At 37.5% G+C, this 20737-nt stretch overlaps 1 protein-coding gene and 1 non-coding gene across 5 annotated transcripts in view; both read left to right on the top strand.

Moving 5' to 3' along the window:
• Positions 1 to 20737, top strand: part of NEXMIF (neurite extension and migration factor) — a 203881-nt gene that overhangs the window by 76212 nt on the left and 106932 nt on the right. For 3 of the 4 annotated variants that reach the window (XM_037038587.1, XM_037038588.1, XM_037038585.1), the window contains exon 2: positions 18777 to 18832. The exons of the other annotated variant lie outside the window; for it this stretch is intronic. The gene's annotated coding sequence lies outside the window, so the exon portion shown is untranslated. The remainder of the gene's footprint in view (positions 1 to 18776; positions 18833 to 20737) is intronic. 4 annotated transcript variants of the gene reach the window in all.
• Positions 4897 to 5003, top strand: LOC118981778 (U6 spliceosomal RNA). Its single transcript, XR_005065415.1, has one exon. It is a non-coding gene; the product is annotated as a U6 spliceosomal RNA (small nuclear RNA).

Here is a 20737-nt window from a genome sequence, read left to right as displayed (position 1 = left end):
ATTATATAAAATGCTAAAGGGACTTATATAAGAAAAAAGAAGATGAAAAATATGAACAGTGAAAGGACAGCAAACTCACAGTTATTAACAACCACACCTAAAACAAAAGCAAACCAAGAGGACAGCTAGATCAGGAGTGGAACCATAGAAATGGAGATCACATGGAGGGTTAGCAACAAGGGAGTGGGAGGAGAAGAAGCGGGTAGAAGGCACAGAAAATAGCATAGATGGTAGGCAGAAAATAGATAGGGGGAGGGCGAGAATAGTGGGGGAAATATAGAATCTAAAGAACTTGAGACACGTGGTTATAAACCACTAAGGGGGGGGGGAATGGTGGGGGAGGGAGTGTGCGGGTGGAGGGGAATGAAGGGGGGGAATAGAACAACTGTAATGGTATAATCAATAAAATGTATTAAAAAAAAAGATTTTGACCCAGCAATTCCACTGCTAGGATTGTATCCTAAGAACCCTAAAACACCAATTCCAAAGAACATAGGCACCCCAATATTCATAGCAGCACAATTTACAATAGCCAAGAGTTGGAAGCAACCTAGGTGCCCGTCAGTAAATGAATGGATCAAAAAAACACGGTATATATACACAATGGAATTCTATGCAGCAGAGAGAAAGAAGGAGCTCCTACCCTTTGCAACATCATGGATGGAACTGGAAAGCATTATGCTGAGTGAAATAAGCCAGGCATTGAAAGACAAATACCATATGCTCTCACCTTTAACAGGAAGCTAAACAACAAAGCAAACAAGCAAGCAAAATATAACCAAAGACACTGAAATAGAGAACAGGGGGACAGCGACCAGAGGGGAGAGGGGAGGGAATTTCAGGGGAAATAGGGGAGGGATTTAGAGAAACAAATATAAAGGATACATGGACAACAACTAATAAGGGTGGAAATGGGAGGGAAGGGGGAGCCCGGGGGGGGGATGGGATGGGAGTAATAGAAAACTATACTTGAAAAATAATTAAATACATTAAAAAATTTTTATTTATTTTTAGAAAAAGGGGAAGTGAGGGAGAAAGGGAGAAAGAGGGGGAGAGAAACATCAATGTGTGGTTGCCTCTCATGTGCCCCAACTGGAGACCTGGTCCATAACCCAGGCATGTGCCCTGACTGGAAATCAGACCAATGACCCTTTGATTCACAGGCCAGTGATCAATCCACTGAGACACACCAGCTAGGGGTAATGTCATTCTTATTTGTCTAAACTTCTATTGCCCTTTTACCTCTCAGGGAATTATTCCACAAGCTGTTTTTTTAAATTGTTGGCACTATTACAGATTTCCCACTCCACCTAACTCCTCCCCACTACCTTCACCACATTGTTGTCTGTGTCCATGGGCTATGCATATATGTTCTTTGGCTAATCCTTTCCAGTTCCAAGCTGTTTTGAACTCTGTATAGTTATAAACGTGTATATGTATGTATACACACAAACACACACTCCTTTTAAAAGAGTTTTTCTTTTTTGTTGTTTTTTTTTAAAAAAATTATTTAATTATTTTTCAAGTACAGTTTTCTGTCTATTACTCCCATCCCATCCCACCCCCATGCTCCCTCTCTCCCTCCCATTTCCACCCTTCTCAGTTGTTGTCCATGTATCCTTTATATATGTTCCTCTAAACCCCTCCCCATTTCCCCTGAAATTCCCTCCCCTCTTCCCTAAAAGAGTTTTTCTGATGCCCTAAATCCCTAACTGTTAAAACTTCTTATGGATTGAATCTTCATTAAAATTATAAAATTTTTATAGCAAATATATATCAATGAAATGAATAGGGGTTTTTCAATTAGTTTATGTATCTATGGATTAATATTAATTTATTATTTTTCATTTTAATTTAAATTATTTTATTGTTTTTCAATTACAGTTGTCCATATTTTCTCCAACCCCCTCCAAACCCACCTTTCTCCCTTGCTTCCACCCTCCCCCTTGGTTTTGTTCATCTGTCCTTTATAGTTGTTCCTGATAACCCTTCTTTCCACTGTCCCCTCCCCACTCCTCTCTGGCTGTTGTTAGACTGTTCTTAATTTCAATGACTGTGGTTATGTTTTGTTTGTTTTTTACTTTTGTTGATTATGTTCCAGTTAAAGATGAGATTGTGTGGTATTTGTCCCTCACTGCTTGGCTTATTTCACTTAGCATAATCCTCTCCAGTTCCATCTATGCTGTCACAAAGGGTAAGAGCTCCTTCTTTCTCCCTGTTGCATAGAATTCCATTGTGTAAATGTACTATAGTTTTTTGATCCACTCATTTACTGATGGGCACTTATGTTGCTTCTAGCACATGACTATTGTAAATTGTGCTACTATGAACATTGGGGTGCATAGGTTCCTTTGGATTGTTGTTTTAGGGTTCTTAGGATATAATCCTAGCAGTGGAATTGCTGGGTCAAAAGGCAGTTCCATTTTTAGTTTTCTGAGGAAATTCCATATTGTTTTCCACAGTGGCTGCAGCAGTCTGCATTTGCACCAACAGTGCACTAGGGTTCCCTTTTCTCCACATCCTCTCCAACATTTCTTTGTTGATTTGTTTATGATGGCCATTCTGACTGGTGCGAGGTGGTATCTCATTGTGATTTTAATTTGCATCTCTCTGATGGCTAGTGATGCTGAGCATCTTTTCATGTTTCTCTGGGCCCTCCGTATGTCCTCCTTGGAGAAGTGTCTGTTCAAGTCTTTTGCCAATTTTATAATTGGGGTTTTTGTCTTCTTGGAGTAGAGTCATGTGAGTTCTTTATATATTTTAGAGCTCAAACCCTTGTCCAAGGTATCATTGGCAAATACGTATTCCCATATGGTTTATTCTCTTTTCATTTTAATGCTATTTTCTTTAGCCATGCATAAGCTTTTTAATTTGATGAGGTCCCATTTGTTTTTTCTTTCCTTTATGTTCCTTGCTCTAGGGGACATATCTGTGAAGATGTTGCTGTGTGGAATGTCTGAGATTTTCCTGCCAATATTTTCCTCTAGGACTTTTATGGTGTTATGGCTTACATTTAAGTCTTTTAGCCACCTTGAATTTATTTTGTGTATGGTATAAGTTGGTGTTCAAGTTTCATGTTTTTGCATGTAGCTTTCCACATCTCCCAACACCATTTGTTGAAGAGGCTATTTTTACTTCATTTTATGCTTCTTTCCCCTTTGTCAAATATTAGTTGCCCGTAGAGACTTAGGTTTATTTCTGGGCTCTCTGTTCTGTTCCATTGGTCTATGTGCCTGTTTTCATGCCAGTACCAGGTTGTTTTGATTACAGTGGCCTTGTAATACAGTTTGGTATCAAGTATTGTGATCCCTCCTACTTTGTTGTTCTTTCTCAAAATTGCTGCAGCTATTCGGAATCATTTATGGTTCCATATACATATCTGAAGTGTTTGTTCTATATCTGTGAAATATGTCATAGGTACTTTAATAAGAATTGCACTGAATCTATAAATTGCTTTGACTAGTATGGCCATTTTGATGATGTTAATTCTTCCCATACATGAGCATGGTACATGCTTCCATTTCTTTTTGTCTTCCTTAATTTCTTTCTTCAGTGTTGTATAGTTTTCTGAGTACAGGTCTTTTACCTCCTTGGTTAGGTTTATTCCTAAGTACTTTATTTTTCTTGTTGCTATATCAAATGGGATTTTTTCTGGGGTTAATATTGATTTTTGCCAGAGTATGATACATTTAGCACCAGTTTTATTTATGTTTTTTGTAGTTTCGAGATATGTGATTATATACTTACTTATGTAAATGGAATGGGAATGGAAGTTTTGTTTATCAGTGTTATCCAGTTCTTTGAACTTCTTTCAAGTTATTTGCTATAAGTTACCATGACCTAATATCAAAAACAAGTTTAATTATTTATAAACTGAACATCATCTTTTGATTTTTTTCAAAACAAAAAAATCAGATGCTGTCCACCTTGCAAAATTATATATTAGCCAGTTAATAGAATAATTGACTTCCTCAACACCTACACCAGTATTTGGAATTCTTCTTCTATTTAGTGCCTGGGAGATTTTTATATCCTGAGACTTTGCACACATTAAGAATCAGAATAAGTGAGAAGTATACATTTCTTTAGGGAAGACAGGCAAAGACTGAGGTGAAAGGGAATTAACTACAATTTTTTTCTCAGACAATTCAGATTTAGGCAAGAATACATATGGAAGTTGAGGATTGTCAAGTGGATTCCCTTGAAAATATCACTGCTTTTCATTAACTGAAAAATCGTCATTATATAGTCTCTAGTTTTAAGACCACTGCTTTATAGCATTAGCACATTTCTGTGTTTTCTGAGTACTCCAAAAGGAATAAAATAATGCCTATGTTTATTGTAACTGAGGAATGGAAATGTTACTACTAAAATCTTTGGTTTGGTGACTCATCAGCATTAAAGTGGGTTAGAAACACCCTACCTTTATCCCAAACTGCTGAAAATATCATTGTTTTTAAAGATATCTTTAAAGCAAAGATGTCCTGGCTTCTTCCTGTTTTCCAAACTTGTACATAGCATCTTTCACTCTTATTGAAAATTTGTAGTTTATAAGTTTATGTTTACTGTTTTAAACTTAGTGCCACTGTAAGTTGTACTATCTTTACAGGCAGATGTAACTGAAAATATGAAAATTGTGCCCATTTGTATATTTAACTAATTTCTCTATTGTCTTTGTAAGTATATTAACAGTTACTATCTTTTAAATGTTTAGGGTTTTTTTTTTTTTACCAAGACTTCATTATTAGTTGTTCAGCTATTCTCAGCTTTTTAGATGTCTTTATTTTGTGTACATTGATTGTTGTAGTGGGCTGAATGGTAGGCCTCAAAAAGATCTGTCAATTCCCTAATTCTCAGAACTTGAGAATGTTACCTTATTTGAAAAAAGAATCTTTGGTGCTCACTTTGGCAACACATATACTAAAATTGAAATGATACAGAGAAGATTAGCATGCCTCCTGTGCAAGGATGACATGCAAATTTGTGGAAAAAGAATCTTTGTAGTTATAGTTAAGGTAAGGACCTCAAAATAAGATCACCCTGGATTATCTGGGTGTGCCCTAAATGCTTTACATGTGTCCATATAAGAAAGAATGAAATGAACACAGGTACACAGAAGAAAAGAGATATATGGAGGAAAAGGCAATGTGAAGATGGAGCACAGAAGGATGTGGCCACAAGCTAAAAAATGGCAGTAGCCACAGAAGCTGCAAAGAATGGATTTTTCCCTGGATTATCCAGAGGAGAGTGTGCCTTGCTGACAACTTGATTTTAGACTTCTGACTTTTTGAACTGTGAGAGAATAAATTGCTGTTATTTTTTCCATCATCTTTGTGGTAATTTGTTATAGAAGCTACAGGAAACTAATACAATTATTTTTTTAAGTTAATTGCATTTCTTTTTTTCAATTTTTTTTACTGTTCAATTACAGTTGTCTCCATCCCCCCCCCATTAATCTCCCCATTTCCCCGCTGCCTCCACCTAGCCTCTGTCCCCCGCTTCCCTCAGGTTTATGCATATATGTTCTTTGGCCAATCCTTTCCCCTTCTTTTATCCAGTCTTCCCTCCCCACTCTCCTCTGACAGCTGTCAGTCTGTTCCTTGTATCCATGCCTCTGGTTCTATTTTGTTCTCTAGTTTATTGTCCACAGTGTTTTGAGGACGTGAGCTTTTTTTGTCAAGTGTCTTGAATTTGATTTGTTTATCATGGAGGAGTAGGTCATATGTGTTACTTACCCAACCAGTAGTTTTTCTAAAGATAATTATAAGTTTCTTAAATAAATAATGGAACATTTTTAACATAGGGGAAAATGAAGAAAAGAGAATAATCATTACCTTGGAATGTTATTTAACAGGAAGAGCTTGTGTCTATGGAAATATAGAATGAAATTGGTAAATACCAGTCCAGACCAGCCATGAGCTATATTGATGATCATAAAGTAAATAAAAAATTCAGCCTTAGAATGGAGCAAAATTCAGTCAGAGGAATAGGAAGGAGTCAGTTAAGCCTCTATCTTCATTGTCTGATCATTTAGTTGACTAAAGCACCATTTAGTGTGTGAGATAAATATATATTCTTGACAGGTGTCTTATACATCATAGGTACTCAAAATTTAATTTTACATTATTATTATTACTATTGTTAATTCACTTATAACCTTGAATGAAAAATGCCTTTGCCAACAGTCACTTGTAATTGAGATGGAGAGACACAGTATATGGGCTGTGATTATAAAGTAATACATATTTGCTTTTAAAAATCAACAGTAACTTTCTGAGGTATCTTCATACTGTTTTCCATAGTGGCTGCACTACTCTGCATTCCCGCCAACAGTGCAAAAGGGTTCCGCTTTCTCTGTATCCTTGCCAGCACTTGTTTGTTGATTTATTAATGATAGCCATTCTGACAGGTGTGAGATGATGACATCTCATCATGGTTTTCATTTGCATCTCTTTGATGATTAGTGACATCGAGCATTTTTTCTTATGTCTAATGGCCATCTCTATGTCCTCTTTGGAGAAATGTCTATTCAGGTCCTTTGTCCATTATTTAATTGGGATGATTGGGGCTTTTTGGTGTTGAGTTTTATAAGTTCTTTACAAACTTTGGATATTAAGCCCTTATCAGATACATTAGTGAATATGTTCTCCCATTATGTGAGTTGTCTTTTTATATTGTTGATGATTTCCTTTGCTGTGCAAAACTTTTTAGTTTGATGTAGTCTCATTTGTTTATTTTTTCTTTTGTTTCCCTTCCCTGGGGAGGTATATCTGATAGAATATTGCTATGAACAATGTCTAAGATTTTGATGCCTGTATTTTCCTCTATGATTTCTATGGTTTGGGGTCTAATATTTAAGTCTTTAATCCATTTTTAATTTATTTTTGTGTGTGGTGTAAGAAGGTGGCCTTTTTTCATTTTTTTCTGCACATATCCATCCAATTTTCTCAAGACCGTTTAAAGAATAAACTATCTTTAGTCCATTGTATGCGCTTGCTTCCTCTGTCAAAGATTAACTGACTATAAAGGTGGGGGTTTATTTCTAGACTCTGTATTCTGTTCCATTGATCTATGTGTCTGTTTTTATGCCAGTACCATGCTGTTTTGATTACTATGGCCTTACCATATAGTTTGTTATTAGGTAGTATGATTCCTCTTTGTTCCTCTTCCTCAGAATCACTGCTGCTAGGCAGAGTCTTTGTGGTTCCATATAAATTTTATTTGCTCTACTTCCGTGAAATATGTCATTAGAGTCTTGAAAGAAATTGCATTCAATCTATAGATTGTTTTGGGTAGTACAGACATTTTAATGATGTTAATTCTTCCTATCCATGAACATGGTATGTGCTTCCACTTATTTATATCTTCTTTGATTTCTTTCTTCGATGCCTTATAATTTTCTGAGAAGAGGTCTTTTACCTCTTTGCTTAGGTTTATTCTTTGGAATTTTATTCTTTTTGAAGCAATTGTGAATGGGATTGTTTTTCTTAATTTCCCTTTCTGTTAGTTCATTATTGGCATATAAAAATGCAACCGATTTCTGAGTATTAATTTTGTATCCTGTTACTTTACTGAACTCATTTGTTAGTTCTAGTAGTTTTTTAAAGAGATTTTATTTATTTATTTTTAGAGGGGAAGGGAAGGAGAGAAGGAGAGAAATATCAATGTATGGTTGCCTCTTGTGAGTTCCCTGCTGGGAATTGGCCTGCAACCCAGGCATGTGCCCTGACTGGGAATTGAACTGCGATTGTGTGGTTCACAGGTCCGTGCTCAATCCACTGAGCTACACCAGCCAGGGCTGGTTCTAGTAGTTTTTTGGTGGAATCTTTGGGGTTCTGTAACTATAGTACCATGTCATCTGCGAATAAAAATGGATCTGGTTTTTACCCAGCAATCTCACTTCTGGGAATATATCTGAAGGGACCCAAAACACTAATTCAAAAGAACATAAGCACCCCTATGTTCATTGCAGCATTATTTACAATCAGCAAGATATGGAAGCAGCCCAAGTGTCCATCCATAGATGAGTGGATAAAATAACTATGGGACATCTACACAATGGAATACTACTCGGCCATAAAAAGAAGTAAGTTTTACCCTTTGTGACAATATGGATGGACCTGGAAAACATTTTGCTAAATGACATAAGCCAGTTAGAGAAAGACAAATACCATATGATTTCACTCATATGTGGAATCCAATGAACAAACTGAACTAATCAACAAAATAAAGACAGACTCATAGATAGAGGACAGGATAAAAGCTAAGGTTGGGGGGAATGGTAGAGGGTGGAAGGACTAAGCAAAAAGGAAAAAGGACTCATGGACATATATAATGGTGTGGTAATTGTGGTGAGGGAGGGGAGCATAAGGAGACTAAATGGTAATAGAAAAATGCAAGAAAAATAAATAAAAATGAAAACCAGCAGTAACTTATGCAAAGGCATATTGCCCCCTTCCAAACTGCTCACTCTAGGGAACATTTTATTCTTATGAAACTGACATTGGTTAAGAGTGTTTTTGGCAGTCCTCCTTTGAGATTGTCTCCAGAGCCTACAGCATGTTACTTATACTTTGCAATGACAGGTCTTTATCCTCTGAGGGTAGAGCACCTTTATCATTTGGAATAAAGTTCCAGGTTTTAGGGTGACCTCTCTGAGATATGAGAATTCCAAGGTCTGTCTGGAAAAAGTCCAGCCATTGTTAATATAATGAGAATAGTTTGTGTGACATTGATGTAACCTAGCAGCCAAGGAGAGTGGACTGGAATGTGCGTGTGTGAACAATGACAACTTCACTGTACTAGTCAGTGAGGGCAGTAGACACCATTGAGTGAGCATGTGTACTGTGTGACCATCACATTCAAAATGACTGAGCGAGTAAAGCAACAAATCAAATTTTGCATTAAGCATGAACATTCTTCTGCAGAAACTATTCTAATGATTCAGAAGGCCATAGCTATGGGCAACTGGTGAGTGGCAGCTTCATCATGCCAACACACCTGCTCATGTATCCTGTCTCATGCAGTGTTTTTTGATGAAACATCAAATCACCCAGGTGACTCAGCCTTCTACAGCCCATATGTGGTGCCCTGAGACTTATGGCTTTTCCCAAAACTAAAATCACCTTTGAAAGGGAGGAGATTTCAGACCATTGATGAGATTCAGGAAAATACAATGGGCAGCTGATGGCAATTGGGAGAGCTGTGTGAGGTCCCAAAGTGCCTACTTTGAAGGGGACTGAGATGTCATTGTCCTGTGTACAATGTTTCTTGTATCTTCTTCAACAAATGTCTCTGTTTTTCATATTACATGGCTGGATGCCTTCTGGACAGACCTCATATCTATGCATGTACTTGGAATAGTTTTTAAAGACAAATTCATTTCATCATGGGCACACCCCATGAAACATCAGCATTAAAATGACACATTTTAAATTGTCTTGTTCCATCCCACTCAATGGATACTTACCTCCAACAGTTCAGATTAAAAGACATGATTATTTTGTAAAGCACACTATTTCATTGTTACTCAGTTATATCATTACACAATCATTCTACAGTTAAATAGGACCAGATGTGGGCAAGTGCCCAGTTTAGTACAAGGAACATAATAAGTACACAATAAACTTTATAAGTTGCTTGTGTAACCCTAAAATGTACTTCCTTCAAACTCTACCTTCAAACTGTTCCCAAACTCAAACTTTGGGAACAACAAAGGTTAATTTTTATTTCTCCTTCTATATGACAAATACTCAATTATTAAAAAAATATATTTACATAATGTTCCCTTGCAATGTCTCTCCTCCGGGCTAAGCACCCACAGGTCCTTCTCCTAACTTCACAATGTCATCATTTTTAAACAGGATACATTCAAAACAGTTAAGTAATAGTACTAGGTGGCATATAAAAGGGAGAGATAAGTAGTACGGAGAGTTAATAAAATAGTACATAAGTGCAGTATCTATAGGACAGAAAGGTCTTGCGAAGGTATTGTGCTGAAGATGTAACTTATACGGGGCCCTAAAATTGAAGTAGAATTTGAGTGAACTAAAAACAGAGTGTAGTAGATCCCTTAAGTCCTGTACAGTGATGGGTATGCTTATTATTTGTTCTATCTGCCTGGAGAAAGGGGTTTGGTATATAGATATTTGTTTCTGTTTTAAATTTTTATTGTTTATTTTTAAGGCAATTGTGACTCACTCTCAGGAGAAAAGGCTCAGGTTTCATCAGTAGTCAAATACATTTGCACTTCAATTGTTGAATTACATCATACATGAGATTGTACAATGTTGTAAGAGTATGTATACTGCAAACAATAAAGATTGATTCACTTGTTACTTGGCTGGCCATATAGCCCCATTTACTTAGCATCTTCACTTTCTCTTCCTATCACTGTGTTTTTTATTCCCCGCCCCTCAATATATCTTGAGCTCTCGATCTATATCTGTTTGATATCAATATGGTTGAATCTCTTAATTGAGGTTTCTAGCCCTCACCCCAAATGAGGACATAGAATATGATTTATTTGAACAGTTTCTCATTTGAAACCTTGTCTGCTTTTTGGAAACAGTACTTTTATTTTTGTTAATTTTTGATCCATGTTTATCCTCATAGGAAATTGTACATTTCCTAAAGAGGGGAAGCAATATTAATGGCATGGCATATTAATGGCAGAGCAAGGGATGTGGCCTCTATTTTATACCATAAGGAAAATTATAATTTTATCATCTTTATTTATGATGGTTTCTACTTCTCCATGTAACTTCTGTCCTTCAGCACCAATTACCGAGTCATGAACACAGTAGATACTCAATTAAATAAGGACTAATTAGGGTGTCCTATTTCCTGTAGCCAGGGAACACTTAAATACTTAATAGTTAACTGACCTGGTGGGGTTTTAGTTAGTTTGATTGTTTATTTTTTCAGCTATATCTGCTAAAAAATGCTATATTTGCTCATCACTACCAATCAGAGCAAGCTCTGGCCCATTTAAAACATTCTTGTCCAACTGGTTTTGCTGGAAAAAAAATAGTGTTAGATGTCCTACTAGATATAGTTAATGTTATATCCTAGTTTCTTGTGTTTGTATTTCTTTCTACATCACCTTGTGCACAGGAAGCATTCCAAAAATACTTGTTGAATTACTGAGTTGAATCAAAGATGTATTAACTATCAAGTCAGCAGCAGCAGCACCTATTTTAAAATGTCTTTGAGCTATGATATATTTACAACCCAAAGCATAGAAAGAATCTATTATTTTGGTTAAGATGAGTAAACAAGCCTTGTTAGCTCACTTAAAGAGAAATCAGGGAACTCATTTGTGGACTAGAAATCTCCTCAGTCTCTTTTTTCTAGCCCCACATCAATATGGCAAAGTAGGTAAATGCTGTGCTCATCTTCTCCCAAGACCACATCAAAATTACAAGTAAATTATAGAGCACTCACCTTGAAGAACCATCTGAAGACTATCTTAACAGAAGTCCTAAAACTAAGGATATAAAGAACAAGCCATGTCAAGACTATTAAGAGGGGTGGGAACACAAAACTTGCTGGTCCCACACCTACGTACAGTGATTGAGAATCAGGAGAAATATCTCAGGTGTTGAAGGTCTTTCCTGAGGAGCGAAGGTTCCCAGCCCCACACTGTTCACCCCAAGTCAGAGCTCCTGTGCCAAGAATAGGAGCCTCTACAGCATCTGGCTGTAAAAAACCAGTGAGGATTTTGTCCAAGTGTGATGGATGGCTGCTGGAAACAGAGACATCATCCTAAAGAGGCCATTTGCAGATTCACATGTTTACATACCATAACCCTAAGCTCCAGTGAAGGGACAGCAGCTCAAAAGGTACCAAAGACACACAGAGAGAAAATGAAATGTGTCTTCAGTGTGAGGGCATGAAGGACAGCTGCCATTGTTTGTGTGTTGAGCCCTCCCCCCATACAGCCTGAAACACAGGTGGGCATCAAATCTGAATCTGCATTAACTGAGTGAACAGTACTTTTCCCACCCTGGTAACTCCCTGGGACTCTGACTCACCCAACTCCTCCACCACCCAAGCCTCTTCATCAGTTGTTTTTCACTGTCATCTGGCTATGGCTCACACTGAAGACTTTCCTAAAAACTCTCAAAGGTCTTCAGACCCAGGAAAGGTGATGGCTAACCTCAGTGGGTGCTATGCCTCTTGCTAAGCAGCTGCAAACCATGACAATGTCAGCCAACTTGGTTCACAGCATGGCCTCTCCCATGGGCCTCCAGTCCCAGCACAGGCAGCTACCAACTGTGGATCACTTTGTAACCTTCAACGGTTAGCTTCAGGCCAGGCAAAGGCAGTGGCTAGCTTCAGTTTGCATTGGCAACCCTCCCAAGAAATCCCATAATCAACACACAGTGGCCAGCATCAGACCAAAATAGAGCACCACCTGATTAGATCCACAAACAGCATACCTAAAGGGTGATATCCGCAGGCACAAGAATCCTGCTGGGGTGAATACTCTGTTCATGGAGTGTGCAAGAGGCAACCAATCAATGTTTCTCTCTCACATTGATGTTTCTCTCCCTCTCTATCTCCCTCACTTCCCCTCTCTCTAAAAATAAATAAATAATATCTTTTTAAAAAGAAAATGTTATTTGTGGTAATATGAGGGAACCAAGAGGGTGTCATGCTAAGAGAAGTAATTCCGACAGAGAAAGAAAAATGCAGTGTGATTTTACTTATTTGTGGGTTCTAAAAACAAAATAAATGAGTAAACAAAACAAAAAATAGCCTCATAGATACAGAAAATAGACTGATGGTTGCCAGATGGAAGGTGGGCTGCAGGGCTGGGTGAAAAGGGTGAAGGAATAAAGAAGTACAAATTGGTAGTTACAAAATAGTCACGGGGATGAAAAGTTCAGCACAGGGAATATAGTTGATAATATTGTAATAACTATGTATGGTGCCAGGTGGGTACTAGGCCTATCAGGGAAATCACTGGTAAGTTATATAAATGTCTAATCACGGTGCTGCACATCTGAAACTAATATACTGAATGTCAACTATAATTGAAAAATTACCCCAAAAAGACAAAGGTACTCAAAATGTAGAGAGGGAGAAGCAGAAAAGACAAATCCAAACTTGGCTGTACTTCAGAATAAAAAAAGTGAAGACTGTCACACACAGAGGAAAAGGGAAATGGGAATATGCTGAAACCAATGGCAGAACAAGAATAAGAAAAGGGCTTGGCAATATAAATTTTGATCAATCTGCATTAATCAAGACTTCTGGATAGTTCTGTCTGACTTGGTTTCACTTGATGTTTATGGTGGGTGCAATGAAAATCTTCATGGTTTAAATATTTTTAAAAACAGAGGGTAGAAGAATTATTTATATCCTAAGTTTGAATTAAGCAGGTTACTAGAATTTTGCCACAAAATTATACAGACATATTAAAATTATAGTTTTACATTCATAGATATTTGCAGGTTTTCATTAGATTTTTGCCATTTTCTATTATCTTTATTCCATAATGATTATGTGAGGATGATGATAAGTGTCTTATGAGAAGCTTTGTTTCTTTATACCTGGGTATGGTAGAATAGTTTGATGTGGAGAACTCTACTTTCTGCATGACTGAGAGCTTAAGGCAGAGCCTTAAAACCCCAAAAGTTTAAAGATAAGTAAAAACCCTAGAACAGAGCAAAACTTGTGTACACTGTCTGGAGCTTTCAAAGGGTACCCATGTATCATTGCTGTGTGTTGTTAATAGCATTTGTAAAAGGAAAAGGCCATTGGCAAACTGGCTGATGGGGGTTACCAGTTTAGATATAGAGGATTCTCCACTGGGAGTATAATAAAATGTTAATCAAAAGATATTGTTGCTGAATGTGCCTTTTGACCCAGCAATTCTTAGGAGTATATCCTAAGAATCCTGAAACACCAATCCAAAAGAACCTATGCACCCCAATGCTCATAGCAGCACAATTCACTATAGCCAAGAGTTGGAAGCAACCTAGATGCCCATCGGTAAATGACTGGATCAAAAAACTATGGTACATTTACACAATGGAATTCTATGCTGCAGAAAGGAAGAAGGAACTACTACCCTTTGCAACATCATGGATGGAACTGGAAAGCATTATGCTGAGTGAAATAAGTCAGGTGGTGAAAGACAAATACCATATGATATCACCGTTAACAGGGATCTAAACAAAACAAACAAGCAAGCAAAATATGACCAATGACACTCAATTACGGAACAGGCTGACAGGGTCCAGAGGGGAGAGGGGAGAGAATCATAGGGGAAAAGGGGATGGACTCACATGAACAAGTATAAAGGACACATCAACAATAACTAAGGGTGGGGGGTGGAAATGGGAGGGAGATGGGGAGCATGGGGTGGGGGGCGGGCAGGGTTGGGAATATAAGACAGAAAGCTGTACTTGAACAAGAATTAAATAAAAATTATTTTTAAAAAAGACATTGTTGCATGTTTTCAAAACTGGCCTTTAAAAAAACAACTTTATTTATTTTTTAAAGATTTTTTATTTATTTATTTATCTTTAGAGGGGAAGGAGAGGGAGAGAAACATCAATGTATGGTTGCCTTTTGTGCATCCCCTGCTGGGAGTTGGCCTGCAGGGAACTGGCCTGCAACCCAGGCATGTGCCCTGACTGGGAATTGAACCGCGATTCTCTGGTTCGCAGGCCCGCACTCAATCCACTGAGCTACGCCAGCCAGGGCTAAAAAACAACTTTAATATAAAATTACCCCACTTTAATTCTGTTGTTTTTAACTAATTTTTATTTAACTTAATGTCTATTACCATACAAATTTTTCTTTTTAAAAACTCAACTTAGAATATTTTTTAATAAAAATTTAGAGATTCTATATATTTTTGCTTACCCTGTGTTTAATCTGGTTAGGGTTATTGCCTAGATTGTAGGGACCAGGTTTATCCATATACAGGGTTTAGCACCTCATGCATACACATGCACCTATATTAAAAAATTAGGATTTTCTGGTTTCATTTTTTATTCTTCTAAGCTGTCATAGGGGAAGAGGGTTTGAGGGATGAGGTAAGGGATCAAGCAAAAGAAAAAAAAAACTCTCCCTGAGCAGGTGGCTTGGTTGGTTGGAGCATCATCTGGTATACCAAAAGGCTGTCGGTTTGATCTCCAGTCAGAGCACATGCCTTGGTTGCAGGTTTGATTCCAGGTTGGGGTACATATGGGAGGCAACCAATTAATGTGTCTCTCTCACATCAGTGTTTCTCTCTCTTTGTTCCTTTTTCTGTGGAATTGGACTTGGTGAACATGTCCTTGGGTGAGGAGAGAGAGAGAGAGAGGGAGGAAGGAAGGAAAACTCAAAGACACGGAAACAGTATAGTGATTACCAGAGGGAAAAAGGAATGGGGAGAGGTAATAGAGGGCAAAGGGGGGATAAACGGTGATGGAAGGAGACTGGACTTGGGTTGGTGAACACACAATACAATATACAGATGTTGTATTATAGAATCATACACCTGAATCCTATATAACTTTATTAATTGATGTCACCCCAATAAATTCAATAATTAAAAAAACTAAAATTTATGCTTACTCAGATTCTAGTTTATTCTGGCCTAAAACCAATTTTTCTTTCACATCTAAGGGTTGTAAGACCATGGAATTTTCTATTTGGGACATCTTGATTACTTCTTTAATCTACTGTGATTACCGTGCTTTTCTTCTTTGGTGGGGGCACTCGTTTTGTTTTTTAGCATATTTTATTGATTATGCTATTACAGTTCTCCCAATTTTTCTCCCTTTGCCCCCTCCACCCAGTACCTTCCATTCTCTCTGGCAGTGCCCCTCCCTTAGTTAATGTTCATGGGTGATGAATATAAGTTCTTTGGCTTCTCCATTTCATATACTATTCTTAACTTCCCCTTGTCTGTTTTGTACCTACCAATTTGTACTTAATCCCTGCGCCTTTTCCCCAAATCTCCCTCTTCCCCCTCCCAACTGAAAACCCTCCAAATGATCTCCATATCTATGATCTGTTCCTGTTCTGCTTGTTTGCTTAGTTTGTTATTTAGATTAAATTATTGATAGTTGTGAACTTATTGCCATTTTAATGTTCACTGTTTTGATCTTCCTTTCTGTATATTATTCCCTTTAGCATTTCATGTGATAATGGCTTGGTGATGATGAACTCCTTTAATTTTACCTTGTCTGGGAAGCACTTTTTCTGCCCTTCCATTCCAAATGATGGTTTTGCTGGATACAGTAATTTAGGCTGTAGGTCATTGCTTTTCATCACTTTGGATACTTCCTCCCTGTCTCTGTGTACCTGTAAGGTTTCTTTTGAGAAATCAGCTGACAGTCTTATGGGAACTTCTTTGTAGATAACTATCTGCTTTTCTCTGGCTGCTTTTAAGATTTTCTCTTTCTCTTTAACCTTTGGCATTTTAATTACAATATGTCTTGGAGTGGCCCTCTTTGGGTCCATCTTGTTTGGGACTATTTGTGCTTCCTGGACTTGTATGTTTATTTCCTTCACCAAATTAGGGACATTTGCTTTCATTATTTTTTCAAATAAGTTTTCAATTTCTTGCTCTTCCTCTTCTCCTTCTCACACTCCTATGATTCAGATGTTGGTACATTTAAAGATGTCCCAGAAGCTCCTTAACCTATCCTCATTTTTTTGAATTCTTTTTTCTTCTTGGTGCTCTGATTGAATGCTTTTTTCCCCTTATGTTTCAAATCATTAATTTAATTCTCAGTTTCATCCCCTAGACTGTTGGTTACCTGTAGATTTTTTATTATTTCACTTCATGTAAACTTCATTTCTGCCTGGGTCTTTTTTATGCTATTGAAGTACCAAATGGGTTCCTGGAGGACCTTGATAACCAGCGTTTTGAACTCTGCATCTGATAGATTGGCTGTTTCCTTTATTTAGTTCTTTTTCTGTACTTTTGTTCTCTTCTTTCATTTGGGCCATATTCCTCTGCCTCTTCAATTTGGCATCATCCCTGTGTTTGTTTCTGTGTATTAGGCAGAACTGCTTTCACTCCCTGTCTTAGTAGTATGGCCTATTGTATAAAAGCATACCTGTAAGTTTTATGGGGCAGAGCCTTAGGTAATTGCTAGTGTGGGGCAATCCTTGTCACCACTCTCTGGCTCTCTGTGGGGGAGGGCTTGGAGAGGAGACAATGCCACTGCCTGGCCTCTGGAGTTTTGCCCAGGAGAAAGCTATCCTCCTGCACTCAGTCTGTTGCCAGTCACTTCAATTTCTCCCCATATTCCACTGGTGCCCTTCCAGCTGTTGCCCTGGTGCTGAATCCAAGAGGTGGCGGGTCTACATGAGCCCCAAGTTCATCGTGAACTTTGTAAGTGGATTCTCTCAAGAATCCTGCAGTTTCTTCTGCCACCCCAACCACCACTGGGTTTTATAGCCAGAAGTTATGGAGACTTATTTTCCTGGTGCTAGAAGCCTGGGCTGTGTGGTGTAATCTGGGGTATGGAATCCTTTGCTCCCAAAGTATCCCTTCTGATTTTTATACACCACACATGGATGTGGGACTGCCCATTTCTCATCTCTGCACCTCTTCATGCCACTCTGTGTCTCTGTGCCTCTCTGCACATCTCCACCCCTTCTACCTATCTAGACAAATGTGGCTTCTTTAAATCCTTGGTTGTCCAACTTCCTTACAGGTTGATTTCCTGACAATTCTGGGTGACATTTGTTCTGTAGCCTAGTTGTAATTTTTGCCATAGTTGTGTGAGGAGGCAAAGTGTGTCTACCTACACCTCTGTCTTGACCCAACCATGCTCTTCATTTTCACTAGTTATTTAGAAAACATACACTCTTTATTTTCACTAGTTATTTAGAAAACATATATATGACATAAATACATATACATATTTATGGACAGATAACTGTGTGTTATGCAATTTAAATAAGAAATCACTGTGGCTTTCTCATGAGCTCACAGCTTACCTTCCTTTCAGTGTCTCATTTATTCATTCCTCTTATAAGAACCTGAGCGAATAGTTACAGGTAATCATTGTCCTGCTGAATGAGTACTCTCTAATAGTGTGACCTTTTTTGGCCTTGCATTGCTACTCTTGTTTTGCTTTCTTCACATTGGTCTGTTCAGCCCTTCTGTGGTGTTTCCATTTCTGCCTTTATAGATGAGAGCATAACTTTGAAAAAGTGTAGAAATGGTAGGAAATAAAAGAGGCTGGTCAAGACAATAGAGAAATCCTTCTGTCCTTTCCTTTTCTGTTAGATTGGCTGAACTATAGTGTGTGACAAAAGCAGGAAACAGAAAAATTATAACTTTGCACTGTAGTCTGTTTCTGTTAGGAGATAATCATTATATACCAAAATGAGAATCTGGTCTGTGTAAGGAACATTTAAAAAGATAGTTCTTGTGTTTGCTCTTATATAGGACTATTGGAATGTGTAGAGTTTGAGGGAAAATTAATTCTGTCATGTCTAGAATTATCATGTGTTGCCTTTTCCAGATGTCTGTGCAAGGTGAATTCTCAGCGTGTGCAAGTGTTGTAAATCATGAGCTGTTTTAGTTTTTTATACACAGGAGAAAATATAGCCCCTAATGAGGATTGTCAACTCCTGACTCCATAGTAAAATAAGGAAAATGATTGGGTGGAGGAAGACTTCAGAGGCTGTTATAAAGATGAGATTTTTTGTTCCTTGTAAAGGCTAGAATAAGACAAACCTCAAAGTAATACTGCTTTTTATAGAGTGGTTTGTTGCTTTAAGTGACTTTAGCTTAATTTATTGTTTTACAGTTGCCTGGTAGTCAAGAAGATCACTAAATCAGAAGCAATCATAACACATTCTACCTGTGAGTAGAAAATAGTACTATTATTTAAAATCTGTTTTTAATACTTTATCGTTTATGCTATTAAAGTTAGCAATTTTTAAAGAAGAAAACAGCTACCAGGAATCAAGAGACTGACCCCAAATTACACAAGTTGGTAGCATTTATTTTATGACAATACTAATCTAGATTGGCACTTCATTTCCTATTCTCAGAGGTGTACAGTAAATTGGTTGGTTATGTAGTCAATTATATTGTAAGCAGCATGACTGTTTTAACTTCAACTGGATACCTGTAGCATAGAAACAGAATGAGAACCTTTGAAATGATGTAGTACTTGTAATTTTGTATGGTGCATATTCCTACAACTACCATGTCATCTACTCCAATGTACTACTTCAAATACATTCCACTGCAGTTTAACCCCTCTTTTTTCTCTATTCTCATTGGAGATTATTAGCTAGTCACACTCTTCTCCCTCCTCCTTTTGTCTCATCCAAAACAACTTAAAAAACCTTTCCTACTAAAGAATTATTTTTCTTTCTGCAAACTAACCCACCTTCTTCTCTACTCCACAACCTTATTTACATGCTGAAAGATGCAAGTAACTTAGAACCTGTCTCCAACCCATTTTTATTATTGTTTTTGTAGTTTTCTTTCTCTATTCTTAACTCCTCAGCATGTAGTATTGGACATGTTGTTTTCTCCACTGCATAATTAAGAAACTATATGCTCCAATTATATGGAATATCTTTTTTTAACCTGCCTCCTGTATCATCTACCCATGAAGGCAGCAAGACAAAATATTTTGGGAATAGCTTTCTTTTCTGTGGGAGTGAAGTGGGAGGGAGAGGGATTTGTTCTGACTTGTTTCTGGCTTGTATCCAGAAGTTTATTGGAGCTGCCTTGAATCAGCTTTTGATAACCAATTGTGCACATTGCTTCCCAACTCTAAGCTTATATTCAGTGATGAGTTCATGTTCAGTGACTGGTAGCTTGAAATTAGCCATGGTGGAAATATAAAATCAGCAAAGGCAATAAATCAAGCCTCCTCACCCCTCAAACTGGTTGTTAAACATTTACCACCATATGACTACCTGCTTTAAAATAATTCTTGGTAAGAAAGTTTATCTAAGTATACACTTGCTTCCAGTATTTTGTAAACATGATCAAAAAGTAGTTACTCAAAACCATATATATATCTTTCTGTCTATTTGAAGATTTAAGACTGGAAGATGTAAAACTAAGCTTAAGAAATCAGGCAAGAATTATAACATAAGTGGACAGGATCACCTACACCTCTGACACTACATCTTTAAAACTCTGTTAGTAGTTTCATGGACCCCAGGTAGCTGCTGTTACATTGAGCAGGTAGCTGTTAGATACTGAGTATCAGTTAGATGTTTATAAGTGCCCTTTTAAAGGTAAATGAGCCATGTAAGATGCTACATATTGGGACACAAAAGGCAATGCCATGAGAAATGAACTCGATTCTATTTTAAAAGCATTTCTCTTCATACTAAAGATTATGTATGACAGGCAGTATGACCAGAACACTTTCTCATTCTGTTTGTATTCTTATATCTCTGACACTCCTATAAACAGCTCATCTGCAAATGATTTCAGGTTGCTACCATATTCTCCATAACAAATCACTTGTAATGAACTTCATCTATGCATTAGAAACAATGTTAGGTTCAGAAGAATATTGAACAGTGACTTGTTGGTCATTTTGGCTCCTGGCATACAGCTTGGTGAGATTCCTCATTTATCTTTGTGCTAAACCCTCAGCACAATGACCTGGTAGAATGCTTATGGACCCAGTACACTGTTATTCACCACTTCTGGAAATTCAGCAAAGTTTTTCCAGGTAGTAGAGGGGAGCCCAGTGATGCTTTAGTCCATGTGATAGTAAGATACTGTTACCTT

This window comes from Sturnira hondurensis, unplaced genomic scaffold (genome assembly GCF_014824575.4).
Source record: "Sturnira hondurensis isolate 20B ecotype Veracruz unplaced genomic scaffold, ASM1482457v3 Scaffold0024651, whole genome shotgun sequence".
In the NCBI taxonomy this organism is placed as follows: domain Eukaryota; kingdom Metazoa; phylum Chordata; class Mammalia; order Chiroptera; family Phyllostomidae; genus Sturnira; species Sturnira hondurensis.
This window is presented reverse-complemented; position numbering and strand designations above follow the sequence as displayed.